The sequence below is a fragment of the Embiotoca jacksoni genome, unplaced genomic scaffold (genome assembly GCF_022577435.1).
Source record: "Embiotoca jacksoni isolate LCO1_2020_lvr unplaced genomic scaffold, fEmbJac1.0.p SCAF_17, whole genome shotgun sequence".
NCBI lineage: Eukaryota > Metazoa > Chordata > Actinopteri > Embiotocidae > Embiotoca > Embiotoca jacksoni.
The window spans coordinates 4257156-4271426 of record NW_027185307.1 but is presented as its reverse complement, the minus strand read 5'-3'; the positions used below and the strand labels follow the sequence as shown (position 1 = coordinate 4271426).

The following is a 14271-nucleotide window of genomic DNA, read 5'->3' as shown; positions in this document are numbered from 1 at the left end:
GCTCAGCAGTTTGGGGTCTCCTTTGTCATATTTGTTTGCTCTATGATGCACTAAATGTTTTCAATGGGTGACAGGTGTAGGCGGCAAGAAGGCCAGTTTAGCACCGAGACTCTTCTAATTGAGAGCCATGCAGTTGAAATATGTGCAGAATACGGTTTGGCATTGTTTTTCTGAAATAAGCGAGGCCTTCAATAAAAAATAAAAAAAACATGTCAGGATGGCAGTATATGTTGCTCCAAAACCCGTATGTATTGTTTAGTATTAATGGTGTCTTTCCAGGAGTACAAGCTACTCGTGCCATGTGCAATAATGTACCCTTATACCATTTTGGATGCTGGGTTTTAAACGGTTCGCTGAAAACAATCTGGATGGTTCCACTCCTTTTCAGCCCAGAAGACTCTGCGTCCATGATTTCCCAAAAATATTTATCATATTGATTCATCACACCAAAAGACAGTTTTTCACTTCACCTCAATCCATCTTAAATGAGCTCGGACCAAGAGAAGGTGTTTCTGGCTCGTGTTTATGTCTGGTTTCGTCTTTGCATGGGAGAGTTTTAGCCTGCATTTGTGGATGCAGAGACAAACTGTGTTCACAGATAGTGGTTTTCTACAGTGTTCCTGAGCCCATGCAATGATTTCCCGTACAGAAACTACAGTACGTATGCATATTTTATACATAAGGCTCATTACAGTCCACACACGTACTATAGAGTATGTATGAAGCACTTATGAATAAACACCTCCCAGGAAAGGATGCTTTGCGTGCACGAAGCTTTTCCGTTGCAGAACCTTTATTTTCACACGCACCCTGCTACAACTCCATCACAGTGGAAACCCTGCCCCATAAATTTAAAAGCATAAATCGTTGTCGGCAGGATTCGAACCTGGCTCTCCCCTGAGCAAACATGTAAGATACAGTATGTATGTGGCACTTCTGGTGCTAACAGATAGATAGAAACCTCAGAGCAAAGCATGCTTTGTGTGCACAAAGGCTTTTCCTTTGCAGGTGTGGGGAATTTATTTGATCTTCGATGGCACAACTCCATCATAGATACCATATTTTAAAACTGTACATCGTTGTCGGCAGGATTTGAACCTGCGCGGGGAGACCCCAATGGATTTCTAGTCCATCGCCTTAACCACTCGGCCACAACAACTCCCATCTAGCTATATTTCTCACCGTTCACGTCTGAAATATAGTGCAGTAATGCACAATACCTTTATGCACTGTTAAAAACATGGTACAAGCAACTGCGACATCATGATGAGCATGTATGAGGCCCTGGGCGCTCTACCACTGACCACTACACATTCCAGTGTGAATGTGTAGCTTCCATTACGTCATCCCTTAGTCCAGGGGTGGCCAACCAGTCAGAGACTAAGAGCCACATTTTTTACTGTGTTACCGCAAAGAGCCACATCATACACATGGGCACACATGAACATCACTCCATCCCTTCCTCTTACACACACACCTCTGCTCAGCCAAATTTATTGTGTGACATTATCATGTCACACACCAACATGATAATGACAGAAATTGACTCCTACAGTACTAAGACCACAGGCCAGTCATTTTCAACAATGAACATTGTGTGCACTGTCTCACACACACAAACTCTCAGTTCAACAAAGTCCACAAACAAAAACATAATAATTTACAATAGCGTTTTTCACTTACTATGCATGTTGCTTAGTGCGACTTCTGGCATTCCTTGCCTTGAACAATCCTCTTCAAATCTGGCTTGTATTCTGTTGTTGCCACTCGAAGCAATTCTTTCACATGGGTGTCAGTCAGAACAGATCGATGCTTTGATTTCACGTGTTTCAGGGTAGAAAACACAGACTCGCAGACGTATGTTGACCCAAACATTGACAGTATCTTAAGCGCAGCCCGTTTGACATTGGGGTATTTTTCCATTGGCACACTTTTCCAGAACTCAATGGTCCCTTCCCTTAAAGCAGGTTTCAGTTGGTCCTCCTCACAAAGATCGATCATCTCCAACTCAGCCGCGGCCTCATCTGTGACTAGCGGGGCTTTCAAACAGTCCGTCTCCGCATTAAATGGGTCAACGAGGAACGTAATCTGTGGCCTTTTCAGTTGTAGATCACGGAACCGGGTCACAAAGCTTTCGTGCAGGTTTTCAACCAGTGTTGCATATCTGGCTCTTTGCTTATTCAGGGCGGCGCTGGTGACTTGCCCGCTGGCTTTTAGCAGAGTGGGAAAATGCGTTAAATCTCCCTTTTGAATATGCGCCTTGAACAGCTTCAGTTTGTTGACAAACGCAAACACACTTTGCAGCAGGTCAGGCAGCATTTTTAACTTACCCCGCAGGGTCAGGTTCAGTCTGTCCAAGTGACACAGCATGTCAACCAAAAAGGCCAGATCCATAATCCACTCGACGTCCGAGAGCTCGGGATAGTCCTTGTCCTTCTCTTCCATGAACAGTTTCACGGCATCCAAAAGCTCAAAGAAGCGAGCGAGCACCTTGCCTTTGGACAGCCACCTCACAGTGCAGTGCAGCGGCAGGTCACCTGGAAGTCCTTGGTCCAGCTCAGCGATGAGATTCTTGAATTGCCTGTGGTTAAGCGCATGTGTGCAGATGTAGTTGACGATTTCCATCACAGGCTTCATGACGTTGTCTAAATTCAATGATTTAGACACGAGTTGCTCCCTGTGGATGATGCAGTGGAAATTCCAAAACTCGGGAAATGTTTGGTCAGCTTTGCACAGCCCCACAAGTCCGTTCACAGATCCGATCATGGCTGGCGCTCCATCCGTGGCTACTGCAGTTAGCTTCGGTATGGGCAGATTTGCTTTCGCAAATGCAGCCATCATTGTTTCTTTCACATCTATGTCACGGGTTCTGTCTTTTAATGGCACAACATCAAGGAGTTCTTCTTTGATCACACAATCTTTCGACACAGACCGTGCAAATATTGCCAGCTGAGGCTCGTCTTGTATGTCACAACTCTCATCCAATGCGACACTAAAATACTCACATGCTTGAAGGTCAGAGTGCAACTGTGATTCAACAGCCGTGTTAATGTCCGATATTCTGTGTTCAACAGTGTGGCGGGACAGTTGGACGTCTGATACCATTCGTTTTAGTTTGTCGTTTTCAGGAGACAAGATTTCAACAACGTCACTGAGGCATTTTTTAACGAACTCCCCTTCGTTGTATGGCTTTTTAGCCCGTGCAATGTTCCAAGCCAGTTGATACGATGCAAGCGTGACAGTCTCTGAGTGCTTCGTAATTTTTTGGAAAAACTGTACCTGCTTTTCTGTCTGACTTTTCAAAGTGTCCAACTTGTGCTTGCGAAGTTCAGTCCCTTTTGGAAATCCCTGGTCGATGTTAGCATGGAGTGAGCTGAAGTGGCGCTGAAGATTTGAAGCTTTGACGCTAATGACGTCTGACATATCAGGCAGAATGGCTCGCCATTACGTTCAACAAAAAAATATAAACTTTCCCACTCTGTTAAAAACGTCCTGTGTTCATCTTCATATTTTCGTTTAGCTGTGCATTTTTTCCTGCCATTTTGAGAGCGAAATTGACACTAATTGTTTACTCCAATGGGTTTGCCCCTCCTGCTTTGCGGAATTTCACCTCATGCGCATGCGCGTTTGACGAAAATACCATATTGAACTTAAGCGAAGCGAACACGCACAAAAAAAAAACCACAAACACAAATGTTGATATGAACGTAAAAGAGCCGCATGAAACCAGGCAAAGAGCCGCATGCGGCTCGGGAGCCACGGGTTGGCCACCCCTGCCTTAGTCCTTAACAATCAAGGAAATACATATTTTCGACATGAAGAAACATCTAAAGCATATCTACTCTAGCTAAACTCTAAACTAGCACACGTTTATTTCAGTGCTGCTGATGCTAGATTCTCCTCTGAGAGCTACTTTTATGATTGGTGGTACTTTTTGTATTTGTAGCGCCCCCTAGCGTCAAAACATCACTTTTGCACAATCACTTTTAGCGGAGAAAAATATATTACATGTTGCATTAATAACATGAACAAAGACAAGAGGGTTCCCCGCAGCGATGCTGCTTGGACCCCTAATAATAACATCTGGACAACATCTGGGAGAGCAAAATTGAGACACAAGCCAAACTCTCTCAACACGACATCCGATTTGGAAAGAAAAGCTACTGCGATGGCCGGGAATCGAACCCGGGTCAACTGCTTGGAAGGCAGCTATGCTCACCACTATACCACCATCGCCATGGAAATATGTAAATTCCACTGCCGATTCAGCAGTTTATGTCAGGAAGTCGACAAGGAGCAGGGAGGGGGAAAAAAGAGGAATGTGGAGTAGAGGGGCGGGACGTGTGGAGGTACATCAGCAAAGGATTAAAGCTCTGTGACGGCTGTTACTCAGTAAAAACTAGTGAATGATCCTGCTGAACGAGGCCACCGCCATCAGGGAACACTGTTGCTGTATCGGCTGTACGTGGTCTGCAACCATGTTTACATAGCTGGCATGCAACAAACTAACATGAACATGAAAGCCAGGACACAAAGCTGCATACGTGGCACTTCTGGTGCTAACAGATAGATAGAAACCTCAGAGCAAAGCATGCTTTGTGTGCGCAAAGGCTTTTCCTTTGCAGGTGTGGGGAATTTTTTTGATCTTGGCACAACCCCATCATAGATACCATATTTTAAAACTGTACATCGTTGTCGGCAGGATTTGAACCTGCGCGGGGAGACCCCAATGGATTTCTAGTCCATCGCCTTAACCACTCGGCCACAACAACTCCCATCTCACCATATTTCTCACCGTTCACGTCCGAAATATAGTGCAGTAATGCACAATACCTTTATGCACTGTTAAAAACATGGTACAAGCAACTGCGACATCATGATGAGCATGTATGAGGCCCTGGGCGCTCTACCACTGACCTACATCCAGTGTGAATGTGTAGCTTCCATTACGTCATCCCTTAGTCCTTAACAATCAAGCAGAAATACATATTTTCGACATGAAGAAACATCTAAAGCATATCTACTCTAGCTAAACTCTAAACTAGCACACGTTTATTTCAGTGCTGCTGATGCTAGATTCTCCTCTGAGAGCTACTTTTATGATTGGTGGTACTTTTTGTATTTGTAGCGCCCCCTAGCGTCAAAACATCAATTTTGCACAATCACTTTTAGCGGAGAAAAATATATTACATGTTGCATTAATAACATGAACAAAGACAAGAGGGTTCCCTGCAGCGATGCTGCTTGGACCCCTAATAATAACATCTGGACAACATCTGGGAGAGCAAAATTGAGACACAAGCCAAACTCTCTCAACACGACATCCGATTTGGAAAGAAAAGCTACTGCGATGGCCGGGAATCGAACCCGGGTCAACTGCTTGGAAGGCAGCTATGCTCACCACTATACCACCATCGCCATGGAAATATGTAAATTCCACTGCTGACTCAGCAGTTTATGTCAGGAAATCAACAAGGAGCAAGGAGGGGGAAAAAAGAGGAATGTGGAGTAGAGGGGCGGGAGGTGTGGAGGTACATCAGCAAAGAATTAAAGCTCTGTGACGGCTGTTACTCAGTAAAAACTAGCGAATGATCCTGCTGAACGAGGCCACCGCCATCAGGGAACACTGTTGCTGTATCGGCTGTACGTGGTCTGCAACCATGTTTACATAGCTGGCATGCAACAAACTAACATGAACATGAAAGCCAGGACACAAAGCTGCCCAGCGTACATAACCATATGTAACTTTCCTTCTGTTGCCATCTACTCCTCTAACAAACAATGCACACACACACCGCATAATGTAAAAGAAAACGTGATTCATCAGATCAGGAGACCTACTTTTACTGTATGTCCTAGTTCTGATGTTCAAGTGTCCATTGTAGGTGCTTTCGACGGTGGTTTGGTTCTAGAGTCAGTGCTGTGCGTGGAGGTGAGTCCAACTATATGGGGCTGGTACCGCTCCACCTCCGGCTCTTTCCCCGCTAGTGAGATGACGTTCCACATCCCAAGAGCTAGTCTATGCTGCCGGTGATCAGGGCCCTGGCCCCGGGATGCTGCCTGGTCTGCAATGCTCCCGACCCCCATGCTTTTCCCTGCCCCAGCCACCTCTCCCAGGTCTGGCTCGGGCGACGTCGCTGAACTCCTCCTGCTGTTGTTCATCAGGGGTCTTTTGAACTTTGGGGAATTTTTTTTTTATCTTCGATGGCACAACTCCATCATAGATACCATATTTTAAAACTGTACATCTTTGTCGGCAGGATTTGAACCTGCGCGGGGAGACCCCAATGGATTTCTAGTCCATCGCCTTAACCACTCGGCCACAACAACTCCCGTCTCACCATATTTCTCACCGCTCACGTCTGAAATATAGTGCAGCAATGCACAATACCTTTATGCACTGTTAAAAACATGGTACACGCAACTGCGACATCATGATGAGCATGTATGAGGCCCTGGGCGCTCTACCACTGACCAACATTCATTGTGAATGTGTAGCTTCCATTACGTCATCCCTTAGTCCTTAACAATCAAGCAGAAATACATATTTTCGACATGAAGAAACATCTAAACTCTAAACTAGCACACGTTTATTTCAGTGCTGCTGATGCTAGATTCTCCTCTGAGAGCTACTTTTATGATTGGTGGTACTTTTTGTATTTGTAGCGCCCCCTAGCGTCAAAACATCACTTTTGCACAATCACTTTTAGCAGAGAAAAATATATTAAATATTGTATTAATAACATGAACAAAGACAAGAGGGTTCCCCGCAGCGATGCTGCTTGGACCCCTAATAATAACATCTGGACAACATCTGGGAGAGCAAAATTGAGACACAAGCCAAACTCTCTCAACACGACATCCGATTTGGAAAGAAAAGCTACTGCGATGGCCGGGAATCGAACCCGGGTCAACTGCTTGGAAGGCAGCTATGCTGACCACTATACCACCATCGCCATGGAAATATGTAAATTCCACTGCCGACTCAGCAGTTTATGTCAGGAAGTCGACAAGGAGCAGGGAGGGGGAAAAAAGAGGAATGTGGAGTAGAGGGGCGGGAGGTGTGGAGGTACATCAGCAAAGAATTAAAGCTCTGTGACGGCTGTTACTCAGTAAAAACTAGCGAATGATCCTGCTGAACGAGGCCACCGCCATCAGGGAACACTGTTGCTGTATCGGCTGTACGTGGTCTGCAACCATGTTTACATAGCTGGCATGCAACAAACTAACATGAACATGAAAGCCAGGACACAAAGCTGCATACGTGGCACTTCTGGTGCTAACAGATAGATAGAAACCTCAGAGCAAAGCATGCTTTGTGTGCACAAAGGCTTTTCCTTTGCAGGTGTGGGGAATTTTTTTGATCTTGGCACAACCCCATCATAGATACCATATTTTAAAACTGTACATCGTTGTCGGCAGGATTTGAACCTGCGCGGGGAGACCCCAATGGATTTCTAGTCCATCGCCTTAACCACTCGGCCACAACAACTCCCATCTCACCATATTTCTCACCGTTCACGTCCGAAATATAGTGCAGTAATGCACAATACCTTTATGCACTGTTAAAAACATGGTACAAGCAACTGCGACATCATGATGAGCATGTATGAGGCCCTGGGCGCTCTACCACTGACCTACATCCAGTGTGAATGTGTAGCTTCCATTACGTCATCCCTTAGTCCTTAACAATCAAGCAGAAATACATATTTTTGACATGAAGAAACATCTAAAGCATATCTACTCTAGCTAAACTCTAAACTAGCACACGTTTATTTCAGTGCTGCTGATGCTAGATTCTCCTCTGAGAGCTACTTTTATGATTGGTGGTACTTTTTGCATTTGTAGCGCCCCCTAGCGTCAAAACATCACTTTTGCACAATCACTTTTAGCGGAGAAAAATATATTACATATTGTATTAATAACGTGAACAAAGACAAGAGGGTCCCCGCAGCTATGCTGCTTGGACCCCTAATAATAATATCTGGATAACATCTGGGAGAGCAAAATTGAGACACAAGCCAAACTCTCTCGACACGACAACCGATTTGGAAAGAAAAGCTACTGTGATGGCCGGGAATGGAACCCGGGTCAACTGCTTGGAAAGCAGCTATGCTCAACACTATACCACCATCGCTTTGAAGAGCAAAAAATATCACTGCTGACTCAGCGTTTTATGTCAGGGAGTGGGGGAAGCATAGTGAGAACAGAAGGGTAATGTGGAGTAGGGGGAGGAGGAGGTCCATCAGAAAAGGATGAAAGCTTTGTGACTGCTGTTACTTACAAACAACTTTTATAAAATCTGTGAACACTCTGCCCCCCACAGAGACCGTCTCACGAGCCACACACCAAGCTCAATTTCTGTTAGTAGGTAGTCGGGCTGGGCAATATAGACCAAAAGTCATATCCCAATATATTTTGGTTGAATGGTGATGGTGATGGTGGTGACATTGTTATGACCCTTCTCTCTCTCCTACGGCTCCACATCACCTGATTTGGTTTGATTGAACTTTTCCTTCCACCATGGGGAAAGTCGTATTTTCATCTTTTGGCTGCCGTGCCGGTAATGAAATATATAAGGGGCCATTAAAACTCTGACCTACCGGCCAACTATGACCAACTATGTAATGCTTTTATACATTTTGATCTGTTTGGTCTGCACCATAAATTACCATGGTGACGTATCCCGATAGGAAGTAGACAACGTTTGTAACCCTAAAAAACCCAGCGTTAAACAAGGTGTATGAAGTATGAAGTCTCGGCTTTGTATTACAGGCCTCTGGCAGGTAGTGAAAGCCAAACAACTACGTGGGTATAACAGATCACCTTTTGTGGTCTTGGTGATTACTATCTTTCAGCCAAGTTTTAAAAGCATACGGTGTGTTTCTTTTGTTTGTCACACACTCTTGCCAAGAGTTGCAAGATTACACCACAAGAGTTGTTTTTAGTTGTTGTGGTTGTTGTTTTTTGAGGGAGGCACGTAAATGCACCAAAAATGAACAGTGGAAACAAATAGGAGTTACAAAATGCAATAAAATAAATACACAAAATATTTAATATATAAGAACTATATTAAAAACTGTAAAATATTCTATACAATAATTATATTACGAAGTCTATCAAATATATATATATTACATATTAACTATATTAAAACCCCTAAAAACATTGTTTATATAGAGAAACACACCAGAAACAAACATCAGTTACAAAAGGCAACTATGTAAAATAAACATACCAAAAATGTATGATACAATAACTATAAAAAAAAGATTATATATCAACTGTATTAAAAACCCTTTACGACTATGTTTATATATACAAACATCAAACGAAACAGTAGGAAAAACTGGCAGTTACAAAAGGCAACTATAAAAAATAAGTATAGGAAAAATATAGAATATATTAATTATATTAAATAGTAAAAACACTATAAAAAACGGAAGGAGTTGCATGTCAACTTTCATTAAACAGTCTACTTCGACATGTTGAAAGCTGATTGGCTTTCCCCCCCCATTTTTCCATGCTGATTGGCTCTTTTGCACCCTCAGTGTTCGAATGTGAGTTAGGACTCCATGTTAGGAACTGTTAGGACTTTGGGGATGTTAGGAGACGTTAGGAATATTTAGGACTTTGTTAGGATTTTGTTGGGAGTATTTAGGACTTTGTCAGGAGATGTTAGGACTTCCGCAGAGGGCTACATAACGTGAATCGCCACCTTAACATGGTGGAGGGGTTTGAGTGGCTCAGTGATCCTGGGAGCTATGTTGTCCGGGGCATCAGCCCTGGTCTCAGGTGAGAGCCCAGACAAAGAGCAGTTCACAAAGACCCCGATGAACAGCAACCCGATGAAAGAGTAGGGCGGTCTGAAGTCACCTCACCCGGATCAGGGAAACCGGGGCACCCTCCCGGAGCCAGACCCAGGAGGGGAGCTCGCCGGCTCACCCATGGGGCCTAGCCGGAGCAGCCACCCTGTGGACCCACTACCCGCAGGGACAAGCATCAGGGTCGGGTGCAATGCATACCGGGCGGCAGGGCGGGCCGGGGTCGATCACCGGCAGCATAGACTAGCTCTAGGGATGTGGAACGTCACCTCAGTAGCGGGGAAAGAGCAGGAGCTGCTGCGGGAGGTAGGGCGGTACCAGCTACATATAGTTGGGCTCACTTCCACGCACAGCACTGGCTCTGGAACCAAGCTCTTGGAGAGGGGCTGGACTCTATCCTTTTCTGGAGTTGCCCCCCAGGGTGAGAGGCGCCGGGCGGGAGTGGGTATACTCACGAGCCCCCGGCTGAGCGCCGATGTGTTGGACTTCTCCCCGGAGAACGAGAGGGTTGCCTCCATGCGCCTCTGGGTTGCAGGAAGAAAGACTCTGACTGTTGTTTGTGCTTATGCACCAAACGGCAGTTCGGAGTATCCGGCCTTCTTGGAGTTGGTAGGGCGAGTCCTGGAAAGGGCGCCGCCTGCTGACTCCATAGTTCTCCTGGGGGACTTCAACGCTCATGTGGGCAATGACGGAGAAACCTGGCAGGGGGTGATTGGAAGGAACGGCCTGCCCGATCTGAACCCGAGCGTTTTTTTTGTCACTGTCATAGTTTGGCCATTACAAACACCATGTTCGAGCATAAGGTGGCTCATAAGTGTACCTGGTACCAGAACACCTTAGGCTGGAGATCAATGATCGACTTTGTAGGATTCCGTCCCAGTCGTGGAACAGTGGATCAGCTCTTTACCCTCACAGGACTACTGGAGGGGTCCTGGGAGTTTGCCCATCCATTCTACATGTGCTTTGTGGACTTTGGAGAAGGCTTTCGACCGGGTCTCCCCGGGGTTTTGGTGGCGGGTGCTGGGGGAGCACGGGGTGCCGGACTCGTTGCAACGGGCCATCCAGGCTCTGTACAACCGCAGTAGGAGCTGTGTTTGTATTCTCTGTAATAAGTCAGACTCATTTCCAGTGGGTGTTAGCCTCCGCCAGGACTGTCCTTTGTCACCGATCCTGTTTGTGACCATCATGGACAGGATATCTAGGTGCAGCCGGGGGGAGGAGTATGTCGGGTTCGGGGGTCTCCGGATCGCATCGATGTGGTCCTGTTGGCCTCTTCGGACCACGACCTCCAGCATTCACTGGGGCGGTTTGCAGCCGAGTGTAAAGCGGCAGGGATGAGGGCTAGCACCTCCAAATCTGAGGTCATGGTTCTCTGCCGGAAACCGGTGGATTGCTCCATCCAGGTGGGGACAGAGTGCCTGCCTCAAGTGAAGGAGTTTAAGTATCTCAGGGTCTTGTTCACGAGTGAGGGGAGGATGGAGCGGGAGGTCGACAGGCGGATCGGTGTGGCTGTAGCAGTACAACAGGTACCGCACCGGACCGTGTTGGTGAAAAGGGAGCTGAGCCAGAAGGCGAAGCTCTCAGTTTACCCGGCAATCTACGTTCCGACCCTCACCTATGGTCGCGAACAAGGTCGCGGGTACAAGCGGCCGAAATGAGTTTCCTCCGTAGAGTGGCCGGGCTCAGCCTTAGGGATAGGGTAAGGAGCTCGGACATCAGGAGGGAAGTTGAGGCGCTACTCCTTCGCGTCGAAAGGAGTTAGCTGAGGTGGTTCGGGCATCTGATCAGGATCCTCCTGGGCGCCTCCCTCTGGAGGTTTTCCAGGCACGCCCAACTGGCAGGAGACCCCAGGGAAGACCCAGGACACGGTGGAGGAATTATATCTCCCGGCTGCCCTGGGAACGCCTCGGGATCCCCCCGCATGAGATGGAAAATGTTGCGGGGAGAGGGAAGTCTAGGTCAGCTTGCTTGGCCTGCTGCCACCGCGACCCGACCCCGGATAAGCGGAAGATGATGGATGGATGGATTTATGACTTTGTTAGGAATATTTAGGACTTTGTTTGGATGTTGTTAGGCATATTTAGGACTTTTTTTTTTTTTTTTTTTTTAGCAATATTTAGGACTTCTTTAAGAACTGTGAGGACTTTGTTCGGATTTTGTTCAGATTTGTTTAACAGCCAACAAGTTGTGCTGTTGATATGAGAGTGATGCACACATCTGCAATTTACCCGTTGGAACCACTGCTCTCCACTGCAAGCAAACTACAACTTGGCCTTAAAAGCTCATGAAATAAAGAAGACAGCATCAGAAATTCTGTGGAGTCAAAGTTAAAAGTTTGACTAATTTGGCCACATGATCCCCTAAAGATGTCCCTATGTGTTGAGAAGTAAAATTTACTTAAGCCTTACTTCAATATCTTCCCTTGTCTTCTCTTTTTGACTATTAAAACGCACCCAAATTAACTTTTCTTTTTTTTGTGTATGAGCTGACAGGAATTGAACTTTGCAAGACGAACGGATTTACAAAAGGAAGTCCCACTAAGACCCATCATCAGCAGTATCAATTCAGTTATCTACAACATTGCCAAACACCTCACCACAATCCTGTCTCCTCTGGTCGGTAACACTCTCCACCGCATTAAGAACTCTCAGGATTTTGCTATCAAAGTTGGAAAAATCAAACTAGACACAGATAAAAAACAAAAAAGCAAGATATGGCATGAATGGCCAGCTCCTAAAATTACCAAGATATGAGTTTAAAAAAGAAGGCAGTGAAATACTCTCAAAGCAGCCAACAGTTCGACATTGAGTAGGTACAAGCTTAAACCACCGCATGAATTTGCTTTAGACTCCCACATGTTAAAACCTCCATTGCAGGCTAGATTTGAACCTGTGTGAGGTAATCCAATTGGATTTTGAGTACTTCACCTTAACCACAACAAATACTTTATAGTATCTACTGGGGAAAAATCCCATGTCATTCTGTAGGGGAAACAAGGAGAAAAAACACATTTGAGAAACCCTCAAAACATTTTGGCTTTGACATTGCCGGGGTCGAGCATTTTGTGCATATTGGTAAGATGTTAGTAGCGGTCGTAAGATGATAAAATAATAACGTGGACAACATCTGGGACAGGAAACCCCAAATAACAAGCCAAGACCTGTTTCTACAGGATGCAGGAAGAAAAGGAGCTGCGATGGCCGGGAATCGAAACCGGGTCAACTGCTTGGAAGGGAGCTATGCTCACCACTATAACAACATCGCCATGGAAATATGTAAATTCCACTGCTGACTCAGCAGTTTATGTCAGGAAATCAACAAGGAGCAGTGAGGAAAAAAAGGAGAATGTGAAGTAGAGGGATGATGGAGGTTTGTCAGCAAAGGACGAAAGCTCTGTGACTGCTGTTACTCACAAACCACTTTACAGAAAATGGATCTTGCATAACTGTGAAGTTGATCTTTTCATATGAAGTGTATGATCTGACAGGTTTTGAACAGGAAATTATGTAGCACACATAACATCATCTGACACAATTCATTTTCCGCTCTTTTTCCGTCTACTCACCTCCAGACAGACTCATCAGTTCCTCCGCCTCCTCAGCGCTCGGCTCAGTGCTTGATTCGGATCTCGGCCTGACCAGCCTCTCAGCCACACTCTCCGCCTCTGCAATTCCTCTAAACCAAAAACTGGCCTGCTCACCGGCTCCGTCTGCAGCCCCCTGGTTGCACTCACCTGCCTCTATGCTCTGACCTCAGCTCAAAGGGGCATACAATCCGCACCCTCACCGCCTTCTCCACCACACATACTGACCTAGCTATCCTTCTTTCTTGCCTCAAACTACATTCCACATAACACTATGTTGGCTAGTAGGCTATTTAAATTACACCTGATTGTAGCCCAATGAATTTACCTTAGGATAAAGTAAACGATAAGGGAGTGCAACAGATATCTTCTTTCAAAACTCCACTTTGCTTTATTTGTCATAATACATTAATGTCCTTATTTAGTCACAGATACCTGAGATTGGAGTGGATCGGATAAGATTCTTATATCAAAATACATTCCACATAAGAGAATGATCTGACCACACATGTACCCAGCGACACCGGAAAACATCCAGAAAGACATCTCCAGACATGGAAACCTTTTGGGACAACATCAGATTCAAGGACTTATGGATTCTCAACGGAATCTGGGAACCCAGGTAACTCAGATTGGTTGAATTGTGGAAAACATTGCGGTCAACGGATGAAGGACAGCACTGCGTCCTCCTGTCCTTGGGAGTCTGTACTCCGGAGTCTAACTTGGCGTACTTGGTATTGAGAAACGCCCCGAGTCTCTCAGCGCTCTGATTTCCTTGTCAATCAAACCAGATAACCGGTTGCGGGAAAGACGGCGTGAAAGGAACTACAAATCAGTTTGTCTATAACTTCCTTTCTTCCCCAT

General features: G+C 45.6%; 7 non-coding genes across 7 annotated transcripts; all 7 read right to left on the bottom strand.

Annotated features, from left to right (window-relative positions):
* Positions 1-1077: 1077 nt before the first annotated feature.
* Positions 1078-1159, bottom strand: trnas-aga (transfer RNA serine (anticodon AGA)). The gene has a single exon. It is a non-coding gene; the product is annotated as a tRNA-Ser (tRNA).
* Positions 1160-4164: 3005 nt separating this feature from the next.
* trnag-ucc (transfer RNA glycine (anticodon UCC)) lies at positions 4165-4236 on the bottom strand. Its single transcript has one exon. It is a non-coding gene; the product is annotated as a tRNA-Gly (tRNA).
* Positions 4237-4690: 454 nt separating this feature from the next.
* On the bottom strand, positions 4691-4772 carry trnas-aga (transfer RNA serine (anticodon AGA)). The gene has a single exon. It is a non-coding gene; the product is annotated as a tRNA-Ser (tRNA).
* Positions 4773-5346: 574 nt separating this feature from the next.
* Positions 5347-5418, bottom strand: trnag-ucc (transfer RNA glycine (anticodon UCC)). The gene has a single exon. It is a non-coding gene; the product is annotated as a tRNA-Gly (tRNA).
* Positions 5419-6248: 830 nt separating this feature from the next.
* On the bottom strand, positions 6249-6330 carry trnas-aga (transfer RNA serine (anticodon AGA)). The gene has a single exon. It is a non-coding gene; the product is annotated as a tRNA-Ser (tRNA).
* A 554-nt stretch (positions 6331-6884) lies between these two features.
* On the bottom strand, positions 6885-6956 carry trnag-ucc (transfer RNA glycine (anticodon UCC)). The gene has a single exon. It is a non-coding gene; the product is annotated as a tRNA-Gly (tRNA).
* A 454-nt stretch (positions 6957-7410) lies between these two features.
* On the bottom strand, positions 7411-7492 carry trnas-aga (transfer RNA serine (anticodon AGA)). Its single transcript has one exon. It is a non-coding gene; the product is annotated as a tRNA-Ser (tRNA).
* Positions 7493-14271: the final 6779 nt, after the last annotated feature.